This window comes from Oncorhynchus keta, unplaced genomic scaffold (assembly GCF_023373465.1).
Source record: "Oncorhynchus keta strain PuntledgeMale-10-30-2019 unplaced genomic scaffold, Oket_V2 Un_contig_8888_pilon_pilon, whole genome shotgun sequence".
Classification (NCBI taxonomy): Eukaryota; Metazoa; Chordata; class Actinopteri; order Salmoniformes; family Salmonidae; genus Oncorhynchus; species Oncorhynchus keta.
In genome coordinates, this window is record NW_026290288.1 from 23,919 (window position 1) to 40,604 (window position 16,686).

The 16,686-nt window shown below is 53.9% G+C and overlaps 1 protein-coding gene across 1 annotated transcript in view; it reads left to right on the forward strand.

The window, feature by feature from the left end:
* Positions 1 to 1,138: 1,138 nt before the first annotated feature.
* The window catches only part of LOC118382698 (gremlin-2-like), a 30,041-nt gene continuing 14,493 nt past the window's right edge, over positions 1,139 to 16,686 (forward strand). The window contains exon 1 of the mRNA XM_052512610.1: positions 1,139 to 1,663. The gene's annotated coding sequence lies outside the window, so the exon portion shown is untranslated. The remainder of the gene's footprint in view (positions 1,664 to 16,686) is intronic.

Genomic DNA, 16,686 nt, shown 5'->3' on the forward strand with positions numbered 1-16,686 from the left:
TAATTAAACAGGAAGTGTATGATCCATGGGTGTTATTAATTAACCAGGAAGTGTATGATCCATGGGTGTTGTTAATTAAACAGTAAGTGTATGATCCATGGGTGTTATTAATTCAACAGGAAGTGTATGATCCATGGGTGTTATTAATTAAACAGGAAGTGTATGATCCATGGGTGTTATTAATTAAACAGGAAGTGTATGATCCATGGGTGTTATTAATTAAACAGGAAGTGTATGATCCATGGGTGTTATTAATTAAACAGGAAGTGTATGATCCATGGGTGTTATTAATTAACCAGTAAGTGTATGATCCATGGGTGTTATTAATTAAACAGGAAGTGTATGATCCATGGGTGTTATTAATTAAACAGGAAGTGTATGATCCATGGGTGTTGTTAATTCAACAGGAAGTGTATGATCCATGGGTGAACACACAGCATGGTTGGAGTTGTCTGGTTGAAGAACATACAGCATGGTCGGAGTTGTCTGGTTGGAGAACATACAGCATGGTTGGAGTTGTCTGGTTGGAGAACATACAGCATGGTTGGAGTTGTCTGGTTGGAGACATGACATCCAGATCACTCCAGTAGTGGTATTTCACATGTCAAAATGACTTTCGTCCCACTGAGCCGTACTTAAACCTTCAGACACTTAGAGACCTTAAAGTGTTCAATAAAAACACTGTTTTAAGTGTTTAAACTCCATCTGTGGTGATAAAACACGTCCCTGCTGTAACTCCTCTCTCTACCCCTCTCTACCCCTCTCTACCCCTCTCTACCCTCTCTACCCCTCTCTACCCCTCTCTACCCCTCTCTACCCTCTCTACCCTCTCTACCTCTCTCTACCTCTCTACCCTCTCTACCTCTCTCTACCTCTCTCTACCTCTCTACCTCTCTTCCTCTCTCCCTCTCTCCCTCTCTCCCTCTCTTCCTCTCTTCCTCTCTTCCTCTCTCCCTCTCTTCCTCTCTTCCTCTCTTCCTCCCTGCCGGGCAGCAAGCAGGGGGCCGACCACATCAGGAGACACTGGGAAAGTGTTGCAGTGTGTGTGTGCTTTGTCGACGGGGCTGGTTGGATTGAATTAACAATGCAATGAGGGTGAGAAGGGGAGAAACGGGGAGGGGCAGTCTACAGGGAGAGAGAGCGTTAGGGAGGGAGAGGGCGAGACTTGTTTAGTGATGAAAGCCAATAGAAAGTCTGCTGGGTGATAATATCCACATGCGGGAGATGGAGAGGAGCCAGAACACAGAGACACAGAGTGAGAGAGACCCTAACCACAGGAACTCAGGCTGTCTATGGGCATCCGTACAGCTACCTCACCAGGACCCCGAAGAGAGTCGCGGACTGGCCAGGGTAGAGACCAGCGAACAAACCACCAAAACAAAGCTCAGCATAGAAACCCTGATCTGACAGAAGAGCTGAACAACCTTCAAACTGACCACCAAAACAAAGCTCAGCATAGAAACCCTGATCTGACAGAAGAGCTGAACAACCTTCAAACTGACCACCAAAACAGAGGAGCCAACCAATGAGTGACCAACGAATAGACCACCTCAACCCCTGACCTCTGTCTCTACTGGAATACTTACCTAACCCTAACGCAGAGACAGACCGGGACACAGAGAGAGAGAGAGAGAGTGGACGCTTTGGACACCTGAAACAAGAGGTAAAACTGACCTGACACTTCCTATCCTTACAGACAAGATGTCAACTGACCTGACACTTCCTATCCTTACAGACAAGATGTCAACTGACCTGACACTTCCTATCCTTACAGACAAGATGTCAACTGACCTGACACTTCCTATCCTTACAGACAAGATGTCAACTGACCTGACACTTCCTATCCTTACAGACAAGATGTCAACTGACCTGACACTTCCTATCCTTACAGACAAGATGACAACTGACCTGACACTTCCTATCGTTAGTGACAGAACCACACTGAGAATAGAGTACCAATGTCCTCCTTATCTCAATCATCCTCACTTAGACAAGCTCTGGGCACAGTTTACTGTAAATGGTACAGACATATAAGGCAAGAGGTTAACATAATCTCTGGTGTTAATATGATCAGCTGTGATGTTGTACCCCTTAAAGATGACTTATCTAGAGGACTTTAATTCATTTACATCACTGAAATGAGAGAACTTGCCCTCATCACAATTCACACAACATTATTTATTAAATGATTGATGTGTTAAGGGACATTTGAATTCATAACCAATAGTGTAGCAGTAGGGGAGAGTGGGTGCAGTTTGAACCACCCTTGTTTCTAGGCAACCGTACACAAAATGAATCATGTGACCTAATATGCAGGAAGAGGTCATCAGTTCATGGAGTCTGCGAAGGCTGAAACCACATGGAAAAACTAGGTCCAAAACAAACAGATTTTCACCAAGTCAAATGATTTTATTGTGTTAGAGGTTTCATTATGCTTGTATCTAAACTAAAGTAGATCATTTTAACGTTGTTCTAAACAGCAGTTGGGGCCTCTATTAGCTTCAATATGAGGTCCTAAATCTAATATTAAAGTGTATCCTTGTAGCTGTGTAGGCTAATAGAGTGTAAATGTTTGCCTTGGGGTATGTTGAGCCAATGTCAAGTTGAGTAAATGTAAGTGTTTTTTCCCAAGGGGGAATGCAAAGAATTATCGCTGAGATATGAGGTATCAACAGGGCCTAGATTGTGATTGTGTGTGTCGAGAACTAAAGATAGACTTAGGTTTTTAAAAGGTGGTGGAAATATTTAGTTACGTAATTTAATGTGTAGGGGGCTTAATTTACTTTGTCCCGTTCCAAGAGACCACTTTTTTTGGTTTTCAAAACTGTAATGTTTACATAGTTTTTTATTTTGAAAAATGATTTAACCTTTTATTTAACGAGGCAATTCAGTTAAGAACAAATTCTTATTTTTCAATGACGGCCTACCAAAAGGCAAAAGGCCTTTTATAGAACAACACACACATCCCAACAAGAGAGACACCACAACATAAAGACAGACCGAAGACAACAACATAGAGAGACACCACAACATAAAGACAGACCGAAGACAACAACATAGAGAGACACCACAACATAAAGACAGACCTAAGACAACAACATAGAGAGACACCACAACATAAAGACAGACCGAAGACAACAACATAGAGAGACACCACAACATAAAGACAGACCTAAGAAGACAACAACATAGAGAGACACCACAACACGACAAAGACAGACCGAAGACAACAACATAGAGAGACACCACAACATAAAGACAGACCGAAGACAACAACATAGAGAGACACCACAACATAAAGACAGACCGAAGACAACAACATAGAGAGACACCACAACATAAAGACAGACCGAAGACAACAACATAGAGAGATACCACAACATAAAGACAGACCGAAGACAACAACATAGAGAGACACCACAACATAAAGACAGACCTAAGACAACAACATAGCAAGGCAGAAGAGAGACACCACAACACAACAAAGACAGACCGAAGACAACAACATAGCAAGGCAGAAGAGAGACACCACAACACGACAAAGACAGACCTAAGACAACAACATAGCAAGGCAGAAGAGAGACACCACAACATAAAGACAGACCGAAGACAACAACATAGCAAGGCAGAAGAGAGACACCACAACACAACATAAAGACAGACCGAAGACGACAACATAGCAAGGCAGAAGAGAGACACCACAACACAACATAAAGACAGACCGAAGACAACAACATAGCAAGGCAGAAGAGAGACACCACAACACGACAAAGACAGACCTAAGACAACAACATAGCAAGGCAGAAGAGAGACACCACAACACGACAAAGACAGACCTAAGACAACAACATAGAGAGACACCACAACATAAAGACAGACCGAAGACGACAACATAGAGAGATACCACAACATAAAGACAGACCTAAGACAACAACATAGAGAGACACCACAACATAAAGACAGACCGAAGACAACAACATAGAGAGACACCACAACATAAAGACAGACCGAAGACAACATAGCATGAATTATGATTATTTCTGGGGATACACGACATCCTGAAATATATGTAGATATCTTTGTTAGAAAGAATACTATATTTCCTTTGACAGACAGAAGCTGAATGTTAAAACTGGTTCAACTTACCCACCCCTCTCTCCTACTATTGACACTAAATGACACATATTCAACATTTAACAAGAGTGAGAAGGGATGGCTAGTTGACCTCAGAAGTCTAGAAGGCTTGCACAGTGCTTTGTGTATTGCTCAGTACTATGAATGTGTGTATCTCTGAACTATGAATGTGTATGTGTGTGTGTGCCAACTAAGAATGTGTGTGTGTGTGGAAAAGGGTTCTGTGATCCGCTTAGTGATTTCTCACAAAGTCGCAGCTCCAGACAGCTCTGTTAGGGGACCGTTACAGACGGCTCCGTTAGGGGACCGTTACAGACGGCTCCGTTACAGACAGCTCCGTTAGGGACCATTACAGACAGCTCCGTTACAGACAGCTCCGTTACAGACGGCTCCGTTAGGGGACCGTTACAGACAGCAGACCGTTACAGACAGCTCCGTTAGGGGACCGTTACAGACAGCTCCGTTAGGGGACCGTTACAGACAGCTCCGTTACAGACAGCTCCGTTAGGGGACCGTTACAGACGGCTCCGTTACAGACAGCTCCGTTACAGACAGCTCCGTTAGGGGACCGTTACAGACAGCTCCGTTAGGGGACCGTTACAGACAGCTCCGTTACAGACAGCTCCGTTAGGGGACCATTACAGACGGCTCCGTTACAGACAGCTCCGTTAGGGGACCGTTACAGACAGCTCCGTTAGGGGACTGTTACAGACAGCTCCGTTACAGACAGCTCCGTTAGGGGACCGTTACAGACAGAGCTCCGTTACAGACAGCTCCGTTACAGACAGCTCCGTTAGGGGACCATTACAGACAGCTCCGTTAGGGGACCGTTACAGACAGCTCCGTTACAGACAGCTCCGTTAGGGGACCGTTACAGACGGCTCCGTTACAGACGGCTCCGTTAGGGGACCGTTACAGACAGCTCCGTTACAGACAGCTCCGTTAGGGGACCGTTACAGACAGCTCCGTTAGGGGACCGTTACAGACAGCTCCGTTACAGACAGCTCCGTTAGGGGACCGTTACAGACAGCTCCGTTAGGGGACCGTTACAGACAGCTCCGTTAGGGGACCGTTACAGACGGCTCCGTTAGGGGACCGTTACAGACGGCTCCGTTACAGACAGCTCCGTTAGGGGACCGTTACAGACAGCTCCGTTAGGGGACCGTTACAGACGGCTCCGTTACAGACAGCTCCGTTAGGGGACCGTTACAGACAGCTCCGTTACAGACAGCTCCGTTACAGACAGCTCCGTTAGGGGACCGTTACAGACAGCTCCGTTAGGGGACCGTTACAGACAGCTCCGTTAGGGGACTGTTACAGACAGCTCCGTTACAGACAGCTCCGTTACAGACAGCTCCGTTAGGGGACCGTTACAGACAGCTCCGTTAGGGGACCGTTACAGACAGCTCCGTTACAGACAGCTCCGTTACAGACAGCTCCGTTACAGACGGCTCCGTTAGGGGACCGTTACAGACGGCTCCGTTAGGGGACCGTTACAGACGGCTCCGTTAGGGGACCGTTACAGACGGCTCCGTTAGGGGACCGTTACAGACAGCTCCGTTAGGGGACCGTTACAGACGGCTCCGTTAGGGGACCGTTACAGACGGCTCCGTTACAGACGGCTCCGTTACAGACGGCTCCGTTACAGACAGCTCCGTTACAGACAGCTCCGTTACAGACAGCTCCGTTACAGACAGCTCCGTTAGGGGACCGTTACAGACAGCTCCGTTACAGACGGCTCCGTTACAGACAGCTCCGTTACAGACGGCTCCGTTACAGACGGCTCCGTTAGGGGACCGTTACAGACAGCTCCGTTACAGACGGCTCCGTTACAGACAGCTCCGTTAGGGGACCGTTACAGACAGCTCCGTTAGGGGACCGTTACAGACAGCTCCGTTAGGGGACCGTTACAGACAGCTCCGTTAGGGGACCGTTACAGACAGCTCCGTTACAGACAGCTCCGTTACAGACGGCTCCGTTAGGGGACCGTTACAGACAGCTCCGTTAGGGGACCGTTACAGACGGCTCCGTTAGGGGACCGTTACAGACAGCTCCGTTAGGGGACCGTTACAGACAGCTCCGTTACAGACAGCTCCGTTACAGACAGCTCCGTTAGGGGACCGTTATAGACAGCTCTGTTAGGGGACCGTTACAGACGGCTCCGTTAGGGGACCGTTACAGACAGCTCCGTTAGGGGACCATTACAGACAGCTCCGTTACAGACAGCTCCGTTAGGGGACCGTTACAGACGGCTCCGTTACGGGCTCCAGACAGCTCCGTTAGGGGACCGTTACAGACAGCTCCGTTACAGACAGCTCCGTTAGGGGACCGCTACAGACAGCTCCGTTAGGGACCATTACAGACAGCTCCGTTACAGACAGCTCCGTTACAGACAGCTCCGTTAGGGACCATTACAGACGGCTCCGTTAGGGGACCGTTACAGACAGCTCCGTTAGGGGACCATTACAGACAGCTCCGTTACAGACAGCTCCGTTACAGACAGCTCCGTTAGGGGACCGTTACAGACAGCTCCGTTAGGGGACCGTTACAGACAGCTCCGTTAGGGGACCGCTACAGACAGCTCCGTTAGGGGACCATTACAGACAGCTCCGTTACAGACAGCTCCGTTACAGACAGCTCCGTTAGGGGGACCATTACAGACAGCTCCGTTACAGACGGCTCCGTTACAGACAGCTCCGTTACAGACAGCTCCGTTACAGACAGCTCCGTTACAGACAGCTCCGTTAGGGACCGTTACAGACAGCTCCGTTACAGACAGCTCCGTTACAGACAGCTCCGTTACAGACGGCTCCGTTACAGACAGCTCCGTTAGGGGACCGTTACAGACAGCTCCGTTACAGACAGCTCCGTTACAGACGGCTCCGTTAGGGGACCGTTACAGACAGCTCCGTTACAGACAGCTCCGTTACAGACGGCTCTGTTAGGGGACCGTTACAGACAGCTCCGTTAGGGGACCGTTACAGACAGCTCCGTTACAGACAGCTCCGTTACAGACAGCTCCGTTACAGACAGCTCCGTTACAGACAGCTCCGTTACAGACAGCTCTGTTACAGACAGCTCCGTTACAGACAGCTCTGTTACAGACAGCTCCGTCAGGGGACCGTTACAGACAGCTCCGTTACAGACAGCTCCGTTACAGACAGCTCCGTTACAGACAGCTCTGTTACAGACGGCTCCGTTACAGACAGCTCCGTTACAGACGGCTCCGTTACAGACAGCTCCGTTAGGGGACCGTTACAGACGGCTCCGTTAGGGGACCGTTACAGACGGCTCCGTTAGGGGACCGTTACAGACGGCTCCGTTAGGGGACCGTTACAGACGGCTCCGTTAGGGGACCGTTACAGACGGCTCCGTTAGGGGACCGTTACAGACAGCTCCGTTAGGGGACCGTTACAGACGGCTCCGTTAGGGGACCGTTACAGACAGCTCCGTTAGGGGACCGTTACAGACAGCTCCGTTACAGACAGCTCCGTTACAGACAGCTCCGTTAGGGGACCGTTACAGACAGCTCCGTTAGGGGACCGTTACAGACAGCTCCGTTAGGGGACGCTACAGACAGCTCCGTTAGGGGACCATTACAGACAGCTCCGTTACAGACAGCTCCGTTACAGACAGCTCCGTTAGGGGACCATTACAGACAGCTCCGTTACAGACGGCTCCGTTACAGACAGCTCCGTTACAGACAGCTCCGTTACAGACAGCTCCGTTACAGACAGCTCCGTTACAGACAGCTCCGTTAGGGACCGTTACAGACAGCTCCGTTACAGACAGCTCCGTTACAGACAGCTCCGTTACAGACGGCTCCGTTACAGACAGCTCCGTTAGGGGACCGTTACAGACAGCTCCGTTAGGAGGGACCGTTACAGACAGCTCCGTTAGGGGACCGTTACAGATGGCTCCGTTAGGGGACCGTTACAGACGGCTCCGTTACAGACAGCTCCGTTACAGACGGCTCCGTTAGGGACCGTTACAGACAGCTCCGTTACAGACAGCTCCGTTACAGACGGCTCCGTTAGGGGACCGTTACAGACAGCTCCGTTAGGGGACCGTTACAGACAGCTCCGTTACAGACAGCTCCGTTACAGACAGCTCCGTTACAGACAGCTCCGTTACAGACAGCTCCGTTACAGACAGCTCTGTTACAGACAGCTCCGTTACAGACAGCTCTGTTACAGACAGCTCCGTCAGGGGACCGTTACAGACAGCTCCGTTACAGACGGCTCCGTTACAGACGGCTCCGTTACAGACGGCTCCGTTACAGACAGCTCCGTTACAGACGGCTCCGTTACAGACGGCTCCGTTAGGGGACCGTTACAGACGGCTCCGTTAGGGGACCGTTACAGACGGCTCCGTTAGGGGACCGTTACAGACGGCTCCGTTAGGGGACCGTTACAGACGGCTCCGTTAGGGGACCGTTACAGACGGCTCCGTTAGGGGACCGTTACAGACAGCTCCGTTAGGGGACCGTTACAGACGGCTCCGTTAGGGGACCGTTACAGACGGCTCCGTTAGGGGACCGTTACAGACGGCTCCGTTAGGGGACCGTTACAGACGGCTCCGTTAGGGGACCGTTACAGACAGCTCCGTTAGGGGACCGTTACAGACAGCTCCGTTACAGACAGCTCCGTTAGGGGACCGTTACAGACAGCTCCGTTACAGACAGCTCCGTTAGGGGACCGTTACAGACAGCTCCGTTACAGACGGCTCTGTTAGGGGACCGTTACAGACGGCTCCGTTAGGGGACCGTTACAGACAGCTCCGTTAGGGGACCGTTACAGACGGCTCCGTTAGGGGACCGTTACAGACAGCTCCGTTACAGACAGCTCCGTTACAGACAGCTCCGTTAGGGGACCGTTACAGACAGCTCCGTTACAGACAGCTCCGTTAGGGGACCGTTACAGACAGCTCCGTTACAGACAGCTCCGTTAGGGGACCGTTACAGACAGCTCCGTTACAGACAGCTCCGTTACAGACAGCTCCGTTAGGGGACCGTTACAGACAGCTCCGTTAGGGGACCGTTACAGACGGCTCCGTTAGGGGACCGTTACAGACAGCTCCGTTACAGACGGCTCCGTCAGGGGACCGTTACAGACGGCTCCGTTACAGACGGCTCCGTTAGGGGACCGTTACAGACGGCTCCGTTAGGGGACCGTTACAGACGGCTCCGTTAGGGGACCGTTACAGACAGCTCCGTTACAGACAGCTCCGTTACAGACAGCTCCGTTAGGGGACCGTTACAGACGGCTCCGTTACAGACAGCTCCGTTAGGGGACCGTTACAGACAGCTCCGTTAGGGGACCGTTACAGACAGCTCCGTTAGGGGACCGTTACAGACAGCTCCGTTACAGACAGCTCCGTTAGGGGACCGTTACAGACGGCTCCGTTAGGGGACCGTTACAGACGGCTCCGTTAGGGGACCGTTACAGACAGCTCCGTTAGGGGACCGTTACAGACGGCTCCGTTAGGGGACCGTTACAGACGGCTCCGTTAGGGGACCGTTACAGACGGCTCCGTTAGGGGACCGTTACAGACGGCTCCGTTAGGGGACCGTTACAGACAGCTCCGTTACAGACAGCTCCGTTAGGGGACCGTTACAGACAGCTCCGTTACAGACAGCTCCGTTAGGGGACCGTTACAGACGGCTCTGTTAGGGGACCGTTACAGACGGCTCCGTTAGGGGACCGATACAGACGGCGGGGGACATGAAGACAGGGAGGGGTGGCAGGGAGGGGTACATGAAGACAGGGTGCAAGGATCAAGACAGGCAGGAAGGCAGGCGGGCAGGCAGGGAGGGAAGCAGGCAAGGGGGAGGAGAGGCTGAGACGAGACAGGGGGAGACGAGGCGGGGGACGAGAGGGGGAGACGAGAGGCTGGGAGGGGGAGACGAGAGGCTGGGAGGGGGGACGAGAGGCTGGGAGGGGGGACGAGAGGCTGGGAGGGGGGACGAGAGGCTGGGAGGGGGGACGAGAGGCTGGGAGGGGGAGACGAAAGGCTGGGAGGGGGACACGAAAGGCTGGGAGGGGAGGGGGAGATGAGAGGCTGGGAGGGGAGGGGGAGACGAGAAGCTGGGAGGGGAGGATCGAGAAGAACGAGAGGCTGGGAGGGGAGGATCGAGAAGAACGAGAGGCTGGGAGGGGAGGAACGAGAGGCTGGGAGGGGGGGAACGAGAGGCTGGGAGGGGGAACGAGAGGCTGGGAGGGGGAACGAGAGGCTGGGAGGGGGAGACGAGAGGCTGGGAGGGGAGACGAGAGGCTGGGAGGGGAGGAATGAGAGGAACGAGAGGCTGGGAGGGGAGGAACGAGAGGCTGGGAGGGGAGGAACGAGAGGCTGGGAGGGGAGGACGAGAGGCTGGGAGGGGAGGAACGAGAGGCTGGGAGGGGGGAGACGAGAGGCTGGGAGGGGAGGAATGAGAGGAACGAGAGGCTGGGAGGGGAGGAACGAGAGGCTGGGAGGGGAGGAACGAGAGGCTGGGAGGGGAGGAACGAGAGGCTGGGAGGGGGAGACGAGAGGCTGGGAGGGGAGGAATGAGAGGAACGAGAGGCTGGGAGGGGAGGAACGAGAGGCTGGGAGGGGAGGAACGAGAGGCTGGGAGGGGAGGAACGAGAGGCTGGGAGGGAGGGGGTGGAATGAGAGGCTGGGGAGGAATGAGAGGCTGGGAGGGAGGGGAGGAATGAGAGGCTGGGAGGGAGGGGAGGAATGAGAGGCTGGGAGGGAGGGGAGGAACGAGAGGCTGGGAGGGGGGAGACGAGAGTCTTTGAGGCACAGAGGGAGATTGGTAGAGGAGAGGCTGGGAGGAAGGAGAGAGAGGCTGGAGTCTAGAGTCTGTGAGGCACAGAGGGAGATTGGTAGAAGAGAGGCTGGGAGGAAGGAGAGAGAGGCTGGAGTCTAGAGGCTGGGATGGGGGAGACTAGAGGCTGGAGTCTAGAGGCTGGGAGGCACAGAGGGAGATTGGTAGAGGAGAGGCTGGGAGGAAGGAGAGAGAGGCTGGAGTCTAGAGGCTTTGAGGCACAGAGGGAGATTGGTAGAGGAGAGGCTGGGAGGAAGGAGAGAGAGTATGGGAGGAAGGAGAGAGAGGCTGGAGTCTAGAGGCTTTGAGGCACAGAGGGAGATTGGTTAGAAGAGAGGCTGGGAGGAAGGAGAGAGAGGCTGGGAGGAAGGAGAGAGAGGCTGGGGAGAGAAGAGGCTGGGAGAGAAGAGGCTGGGAGGAAGGAGAGAGAGGCTGGGAGGAAGGAGAGAGAGGCTGGGAGGAAGGAGAGAGAGGCTGGGAGGAAGGAGAGAGAGGCTGGGAGGAAGGAGAGAGAGGCTGGGAGGAAGGAGAGAGAGGCTGGGAGGGGAGAGAGAGGCTGGAGTCTAGAGGCTGGGAGGAAGGAGAGAGAGGCTGGGAGGAAGGAGAGAGAGGCTGGGAGGAAGGAGAGAGAGGCTGGGAGGAAGGAGAGAGAGGCTGGGAGGAAGGAGAGAGGCTGGGAGGAAGGAGAGAGAGGCTGGGAGGAAGGAGAGAGAGGCTGGGAGGAAGGAGAGAGAGGCTGGAGTCTAGAGGCTGGGAGGAAGGAGAGAGAGGCTGGGAGGAAGGAGAGAGAGGCTGGGAGAGGAGAGGCTGGGAGGAAGGAGAGAGAGGCTGGGAGGAAGGAGAGAGAGGCTGGGAGGAAGGAGAGAGAGGCTGGGAGGAAGGAGAGAGAGGCTGGGAGGAAGGAGAGAGAGGCTGGGAGGAAGGAGAGAGAGGCATGGCTACAGTGTTGTTAGATGGACCAACCTACTGTAACCTTGACCTCCAGACGACATGGCTACAGTGTTTGTCTTTCCATGCTGTTGGTTAGTTTATCCAGGGAGATAAACCTCTGAGGAGGGCAGCCCCAGGTCTGACCAGCCCAGCGCAGACCAGCAGCAGCTCCTACCCCCACGCCCGACCAGCAGCAGCTCCTACCCCCACGCCCGACCAGCAGCAGCAGCAGCTCCTACCCCCACGCCCGACCAGCAGCAGCTCCTACCCCCACGCCCGACCAGCAGCAGCTCCACCCCCACACCCCAGCGCCCGACCAGCAGCAGCTCCTACCCCCCCACGCCCACCACCCAGCAGCTCCTGAGCCCCCACGCCCGACCAGCAGCAGCTCCCACCCCCACGCCCGACCAGCAGCAGCTCCCACCCCCACGCCCGACCAGCAGCAGCTCCCAGCCCCCCACACCCAGCAGCTAATTGACCCCCCCCCACCACCACCACACCCAGCAGGTAATTGAGCCCCCACCCCACCACAGCAGCCCACCCCCACCCCACCACACCCAGCAGCTAATTGACCCCCACCCCACCACAGCAGCCCACCCCCCACCCCACCACACCCAGCAGCTCCTACCCCCACCCCACCACAGCCAGCAGCTCCTACCCCCACCACCACCACAGCCAGCAGCTAATTGACCCCCACCCCACCACAGCAGCCCACCCATTCACCTCTGAAACCATCTCAGGCTGACCAAGTGGGCCTCAGCCTGTGGCATGTTGTTAATGTGTCCCAAATGGAGCCCCTTTCCCTACATAGTGCACTACTATTGACCCCTGGAACGAAGACTACATGTGGGGTTGAACTAAGTAGCTGAGAATCCCTACATAGTGCACTACTATTGACCCCTGGAACGAAGACCACATGTGGGGTTGAACTAAGTAGCTGAGAATCCCTACATAGTGCACTACTATTGACCCCTGGAACGAAGACTACATGTAGGGTTGAACTAAGTCGCTGAGAATCCACTTCTGAAACTGAACAGTAGGCCGGGTTGGGGCAACATAAGGACTGTTTCTCAGCTGGTGGTAATTATCACCAGCAGCAGGAAGGGGTTGTGTTTGTGTCCACACAGCAACCCCATGTCCACACAGCAGCCCCATGTCCTACACAGCAGCCCCATGTCCTACACAGCAGCCCCATGTCCTACACAGCAGCCCCATGTCCTACACAGCAGCCCCATGTCCTACACAGCAGCCCCATGTCCTACACAGCAGCCCCATGTCCTACACAGCAGCCCCATGTCCCACAGCAGCCCATGTCTACACAGCAGCCAATGTCCACACAGCAGCCCCATGTCCACACAGCAGCCCCATGTCCACACAGCAGCCCCATGTCCACACAGCAGCCCCATGTCCACACAGCAGCCCCATGTCCACACAGCAGCCCCATGTCCACACAGCAGCCCCATGTCCACACAGCAGCCCCATGTCCACACAGCAGCCCATGTCCCACACAGTCCACACAGCCCATGTCCACACAGCAGCCCATGTCCACACAGCAGCCCATGTCCACACAGCAGCCCCATGTCCACACAGCAGGCCCATGTCCACACAGCAGCCCATGTCCACACAGCAGCCCATGTCCACACAGCAGCCCATGTCCACACAGCAGCCCATGTCCACACAGCAGCCCATGTCCACACAGCAGCCCATGTCCACACAGCAGCCCATGTCCACACAGCAGCCCATGTCCACACAGCAGCCCATGTCCACACAGCAGGCCCATGTCCACACAGCAGCCCATGTCCACACAGCAGCCCATGTCCACACAGCAGCCCATGTCCACACAGCAGCCCATGTCCACACAGCAGCCCATGTCCACACAGCAGCCCATGTCCACACAGCAGCCCATGTCCACACAGCAGCCCATGTCCACACAGCAGCCCAGGTCCACACAGCAGCCCAGGTCCACACAGCAGCCCATGTCCACACAGCAGCCCAAGTCCACACAGCAGCCCAGGTCCACACAGCAGCCCATGTCCACACAGCAGCCCAGGTCCACACAGCAGCCCATGTCCACACAGCAGCCCATGTCCACACAGCAGCCCAGGTCCACACAGCAGCCCATGTCCACACAGCAGCCCATGTCCACACAGCAGCCCATGTCCACACAGCAGCCCCATGTCCACACAGCAGCCCCATGTCCAATGGATTGGAGAACGTGTTGAGGATAATTAGTATAATTGGGATTTATTGTGTAAATGTAATACATGCTTCATTTAGAAATCAAAGGCCTCAGAAGATGTATTAGTGGACATAGAGAGGAGTCAGAAGATGTGTTAGTGGACATAGAGAGGAGTCAGAAGATGTGTTAGTGGACATAGAGAGGAGTCAGAAGATGTGTTAGTGGACATAGAGAGGAGTCAGAAGATGTATTAGTGGACAAAGAGGAATCAGAAGATGTATTAGTGGACATAGAGAGGAGTCAGAAGATGTATTAGTGGACATAGAGAGGAGTCAGAAGATGTATTAGTGGACATAGAGAGGAGTCAGAAGATGTATTAGTGGACATAGAGAGGAGTCAGAAGATGTATTAGTGGATATAGAGAGGAGTCAGAAGATGTATTAGTGGACATAGAGAGGAGTCAGAAGATGTATTAGTGGACATAGAGAGGAGTCAGAAGATGTATTAGTGGACATAGAGAGGAGTCAGAAGATGTGTTAGTGGACATAGAGAGGAGTCAGAAGATGTATTAGTGGACATAGAGAGGAGTCAGAAGATGTATTAGTGGACATAGAGAGGAGTCAGAAGATGTGTTAGTGGACATAGAGAGGAGTCGGAAGATGTATTAGTGGACATAGAGAGGAGTCGGAAGATGTATTAGTGGACATAGAGAGGAGTCAGAAGATGTATTAGTGGATATAGAGAGGAGTCAGAAGATGTATTAGTGGACATAGAGAGGAGTCAGAAGATGTATTAGTGGACATAGAGAGGAGTCAGAAGATGTATTAGTGGACATAGAGAGGAGTCAGAAGATGTATTAGTGGACATAGAGAGGAGTCAGAAGATGTATTAGTGGACAGAGAGGAATCAGAAGATGTATTAGTGGACATAGAGAGGAGTCAGAAGATGTATTAGTGGATATAGAGAGGAATCAGAAGATGTATTAGTGGACAGAGAGGCCTCATCAGGTCTCCCTCCCATGTCTCCTAACCCTAACCCATGAGGACTCCCTCCCTCCATCACGACTCCACTGAGGACTCCCTCCCTCCCTCCCTCCCTCCCTCATGACTCCACTGAGGACTCCCTCCCTCCTCCCTCATGACTCCACTGAGGACTCCCTCCCTCATGACTCCACTGAGGACTCCCTCCCTCCCTCCCTCCCTCATGACCCCACCGAGGACTCCCTCCCTCATGACTCCACTGAGGACTCCCTCCCTCCCTCCCTCCATCATGACTCCACTGAGGACTCCCTCCCTCCCTCCCTCCCTCATGACTCCACTGAGGACTCCATCCCTCCTCCATCATGACTCCACTGAGGACTCCCTCCCTCCCTCCATCATGACTCCACTGAGGACTCCCTCCCTCCCTCCCTCCATCATGACTCCACTGAGGACTCCCCCCTCCATCATGACTCCACTGAGGACTCCCTCCCTCCCTCCATCATGACTCCACTGAGGACTCCCTCCCTCCCTCCATCATGACTCCACTGAGGACTCCCTCCCTCCCTCCATCATGACTCCACTGAGGACTCCCTCCCTCCATCATGACTCCACTGAGGACTCCCTCCCTCCCTCCATCATGACTCCACTGAGGACTCCCTCCCTCCATCATGACTCCACTGAGGACTCCCTCCTTCCCTCCATCATGACTCCACTGAGGACTCCCTCCCTCCCTCCATCATGAACTCCACTGAGGACTCCCTCCCTCCATCATGACTCCACTGAGGACTCCCTCCCTCCCTCCCCCATGACTCCACTGAGGACTCCCTCCCTCCCTCCATCATGACTCCACTGAGGACTCCCTCCCTCATGACTCCACTGAGGACTCCCTCCCTCATGACTCCACTGAGGACTCCCTCCCTCATGACTCCACTGAGGACTCCCTCCCTCATGACTCCACTGAGGACTCCCTCCCTCCCTCCATCATGACTCCACTGAGGACTCCTTCCCTCGCTCCATCATGACTCCACTGAGGACTCCCTCCCTCCCTCCATCATGACTCCACTGAGGACTCCTTCCCCCCTCCATCATGACTCCACTGAGGACTCCCTCCCTCCCTCCATCATGACTCCACTGTGGACTCCCTCCCTCCTCCATCATGACTCCACTGAGGACTCCCTCCCTCCTCCATCATGACTCCACTGAGGACTCCCTCCCTCCTCCATCATGACTCCACTGAGGACTCCCTCCCTCCTCCATCATGACTCCACTGAGGACTCCCTCCCTCCTCCATCATGACTCCACTGAGGACTCCCTCCCTCATGACTCCACTGAGGACTCCCTCCCTCCCTCCATCATGACTCCACTGAGGACTCCCTCCCTCCTCCATCATGACCCCACTGAGGACTCCCTCCATCACGACTCCACTGAGGACTCCTTCCCTCCTCCATCATGACTCCACTGAGGACTCCCTCCCTCCTCCATCATGACTCCACTGAGGACTCCCTCCCTCCTCCATCATGACTCCACTGAGGACTCCCTCCCTCCCTCCATCATGACTCCACTGAGGACTCCCTCCCGTCCTCCATCACGACTCCTGAGGACTCCCTCCCTCCCTCCATCATGACTCCACTGAGGACTCCCTCCCTCCTCCATCA